Here is a 4,974-nt window from a genome sequence, read left to right as displayed (position 1 = left end):
AAAAATGACAAAATTTCCTCAAAAACTGCCCAAGATTGGTATGAGGCACCACCATCAACTGATTTTATTAGCCAAGGAGGCTTTAGCCAACATATTTAGTCTATCCTCCTCCTTTTTTCCTTCTAAAGCCCTCCTTAACCTAGCCTTCAACTTTCTGATCCTCATGTTACAAATATTAATGTGAGCCATGTAATGGTATGCCATGTGTCTAAGCATTTTCTTGTCCCTATTGGCCTTCTCAATGAGCCCTTCAAGATGTAGGTTAACTCTCTCAAGCCAAGTCTCCTTATCATTTTCAATCTCCTGCTCAATAGGAGTCAATGTGACTTGTGTCTCTTTGCCAATTTGCCTTTTTTCTTTGAGCACTTCCAACTCCATAAGGACTTTCTTGTCACTCAATTATTTGTTCTCCTACTCCAAGTATGTGATGACAAACTTGGCTCTCTCTAGGTTGTCCACCAAAGCTTGTATTTGAGCTTCCCTTTCCTATATGATGATGTCTTTGATGGTTTCTTGATCTTGAGTCTCTAAATCAATGGTCTGAGTATCATACTGCTCAAACTCATCATGCTTTGCTAGATCAAAATCTCTTTCCTCCTCATCACCAAGTCTTCCTCCTACACCTTTTCCTTCCCTTTGTTCATTTTTTGTACCTATACCTGTTGTGTTGATGAAGAAGGCAAAGCCCTTTCCACATCCTATGGAACTAGCATTTGCCTATGGGCTGATGAGGAAGGCAAGGTCCCTTCCACATCCTGTGGAGCAAACACTTGCCTAGTAGCTGTAAATAGCTTCCTAATACCTCTCTGATATGTAAATAATACCGGCACCTCAACAATTTTTCTCTTTGTGTTCCTCTCCTGTTTTCATATGAGTAGAGGGCCCACCTTTTTCTTCCACCATGGATGGAGGAATCTGAGGTCCCCTAAACATGTCATGAGCAATGAAAGTCTCCCAAGGGATATTTAGAAAACTGAGATCATGAAGAACAATAATCTTGATGAAGGAGTAATGATATATGTTGTTCATCTGTTGAGGGTATGGCTTCTTCTGCACAATGTAAGCCATATTATCAATATTTCTAAACAAAAAGTAGGGGAGGTTCAACATCTTCACCCTTGTAAAGTGCATGAGGAGCCTGATATGGTAAGTGTACAACCTGGAAAATCTACCCTCACAAGTGAAATACTTGATGATAATCCTCATCAAGGGGACATACCTGTTCTCCAAAAATTTGAAGGGGAAAAGCCTCTTCACTTGACTTCTGTACTGAGGCTTAATGTAAGGCTCATAATAATGCTCATTAAGGTCCTGAGCCTTATACCATTTCTCACCAACATCAGGGATCCTGGTGGCCTCTAAAATAACAGATGATGACACTGTGAAAGTCACCCCAACAAGAGTCACTTCATTGTTATGCAGGTGGGCTACAAAAAGACTAGCCAATTCATGATGAAACTGCACGCTCTCCACTAGTTCACAGAACTCATAACAACCAAGGTGTCTAAAATATGAAACTGCTAATGAAGAGGCATGTAGTTCTCCTAAGTTAGTTGGCTCCTCTCTTGTGATTTTGCCTCCCTTATGAGGCTTTCTCTGTTGCCTGCTCCTCTCAACTGAACTATCACTTGCTATATTCTCCTCAACATAGTCATAGTCACCTCTATCCATGTTTAACCAGCTTCTTAATTGCACAAATTTTAGACAATGTAAATGGGACTGAATGGGATACTGTAGGGTTTGTAGGAATGAGTTTGAGTGAATTTAGGTAGTTATGGAAAAACCATGAGAGTTAGGGGAGGGTTTAGGGAATGAGGGATAGATTGTGGAATGTAGATGAGGGGGAAAGAGAAAGATGGGTAAGGAGTTTTAGTTATGAAGGATAGGCAATGGGAAAAGCAAAATGATTAGGGTTTATAGTGAAAAACTAGGGTTTGACATAGGGTGTGAAAAAATTGTCTAAAACTTGAAATGTGCAAGCCAATCATTGAGTGAAGTGAGAGTACTTATTTGTAAAAGGAGAATTTGGAGGCAATTAGCCGAAAATTTGAAGTTTGGAGTGTTTTGGTTGCTTGCTACGCTACGCGCAGCGCACTTACCCAGAAGCGTAGCGCTGGCTCCTACGCATAGATCCCGTTCAAATTAACATAGCAAGAAAATTTCCTACGTGCAGCGCCTACCTCCCTATGCGTAATGCCTGGAAAAATCTTCCAGAAGCGCAGCGCCAATTGCCTACGCGCAGCGCCGCCTCTGTTTTGCTCAAAACCACTTGAAAATCGCTTTTTTCTTCTCTCCTTTGGCTTCTTTGACTTGCAAGATGACATAAGAAATAAAAGTAGGATGAGAGGGTTTATATATGGGCACCATTTTGATTTTTACTTTTTGAAAACCCACTTTTCCAATGTTCTTTTCATTTTTGAAAACCCTGTTTTTAATGCTTATTTCACTTTTGCTTTTACTGGTGGATTAGCTCATGCTGACTTGATTTTTTGCAGTGTTTGTAGCTAGGCAATATGGATTGATATTTAGGAGCAGCTGGGAATCAATATTACATATAGGAACATGAAATTACATAATAAATGACAATAAAAACAAAATACTCTGTTTTCACATCAAAACATGTTTTGAGGTGAAAATTACATTAGGCTTTAAAAAGAATAACTTTTGACTTTACATATACTATTCTTGAGTTTATTTGGCATCCTCATGTCCTTGCTGGTCTTTATTGGCATTTAACCATCAAATTTGACTATGTGGAACCCTAAACCTAATGGGACCAAACCCTATGACCTAATGAAATGAAACTGCAGAATGAAAATGAACCATGATTGAAGACTATAGAAAAAAGGATCAGCAAGTATATTTCATGAGGGAAAAATGAAGTGACCTCAACCATCAGTGGATCCATGGCCTAATGGAGTGATGAAAATTTACAGTATGGGACTCCTATTATGCAAATGAAAAAGAGCAGATTTTGATCATTGATGGCAGTATGACAAGACTGATAGTAACAATAACTACCAATCCTAGCCTTCTGCGAAGAATCCATTTGCTTCGTACGACTTAGGGTTTTGCTTCCATGATGTGCAAGTTCCATGGCAGCATTTTCTTTGATTTCTTACTGTCACGGGGGTTCGGTCGTGTCGTTGTTGCCTCAGAATACATCTGCAACTTACAGGGCTGAGGTAATAGTAGCTAGAGACTCTCTTTAGCTTTTATAGGCATTCTTGACATCAGGGTTGCAGTGAAACCTCATATGCTACATGAATGTCCTTAACAGGTTTTTAGACCCCCCTCCAAAGCAATGTGTCAGAAACTATCTTGTACGGGAGCTATGAACCTTGGTAGTATATTGAACTAGTAATTTAGCCTATTTCAAACCAATTTGTTTTATGCATGCCCTAACCCGTGCACGATTATTTTGCTAGTAGGTGAATTGCTACCCTCCAACAATTATGATAAAAAAAACAGGTGCATCTCTGTAAGCACAATAGTGTTGCTCCATATTTAAAGTAATAGTTTTTCTTTCGCACATTATGGATTCTAATTTTTGTTTTGTTCTAAATCTTGACACAGGTACCCAAATTTCTCTCTTTCTCATGCACAACATCGAGGGTTTCTTAGGGGTTTCATCACTTACTTTGAATCATTCATTTGTTCCAAGTATACAACTTGTTCTACTATCTAAAGGTTATGATCAAATGTTTTTGTCTCAGATTATCGAGAACAATAGCTTTTAATTTTTCTTTTATCTAAAATTATGACAGAGGGTTTGATTTTTGAGGGTTTCGACCCCTTCCCATCAATCACAGGCTTCGGCTGAGTTGTTTTAGGATTATGTTAGTTTCGGTTTGATAACTCTACTAAATTTGAACAAATATGAACAATATTTCTCTATACATGTTTAATTCAACAACGATGGTTGTTCAGAATGCTATGACATGGTCATGGTTTTATTTTAAATGTTCATTCCGACTTTTATATACAACTATGTAGTAACTATGTTATTTAGATTTAAGGATTTACCGACTTTATGAGTTTCATTTTCGTGTTTCTCAGTTGCCCCTGTTCTAGGCAATGGTTTAATTTTCTTCTGACTGTTTTAATATAATCTCTGCATTATATTTTTTCTCTATTTGGCTTCAAAATAAAAATGTGTATATTATAGAAGCATAGTTCTATAGTTTCCTTCATTCTAGGGTTAGAAAATTTCCTTATTGGGATTGTGTAGTTGGCAACTAGGAATTGCTTTCAGGCTGGCCAAGGCTTTGGCTAAACCAGGAACAAATCCCAATGCCACTACATACTTTTCTCGATTTCTTACATAATTTAATTAAATTTCTCTTGTTTATTTGAACAACAGTAAAAAGATTGTCTATTGGTTTAGGTTTGGTTACATGTTTATGTGTTATAATTATAACAAAGATCAGTAATTGTAGTAAATACTTATTTGTAATGATTCACATAGACCTCTAAAAGTCTGGAATATTATTTCCTAACACACAAACCTGTAAATTATCACACTCTATTTTACATAAAATCAATTTTTTTTATAGATTCTATTTTTCACAACTCTACAATATACATCCAGGTTAGAAAATACTTATTTATTTTTGTGGTTTCTGAACCGAGTTTTTGAATTCCCTTAGAAAAGTGATGCCTTTTTCCTCCCTACCATGAGACCAGTCTCCAACTGTGTCTCCCCCCGTGCTATCCTCACAAGCAGGGTATTAATAAGAGTCATGCACAGTTAGCTTCTGTGACTATCTGGTCCTAACTAGGTTTAGTCTAGGCTTTTATTATAGCAAGAATTCATCTGACCTTTCAACGCGACTCTCTTCACATTACTCTTCCTTTTTGGTTGTCATTTTTCCTTCCTTGGATTACCTCAGGTACCTCTACCCTGTTGGTTTTTTTTCCTTTATTTTCTTTTGAAAGGAGAGGCTATGGGTAGGTAACTACCTCACCATAACT

The sequence above is a fragment of the Pinus tabuliformis genome, chromosome X, assembly GCF_031772625.1.
Source record: "Pinus tabuliformis cultivar Carrire ecotype Pingquan chromosome X, CPIR1, whole genome shotgun sequence".
Lineage (NCBI taxonomy): Eukaryota > Viridiplantae > Streptophyta > Pinopsida > Pinales > Pinaceae > Pinus > Pinus tabuliformis.
The sequence above is the reverse complement of the archived record's forward strand: the minus strand, read 5'-3'. Positions refer to the sequence as shown.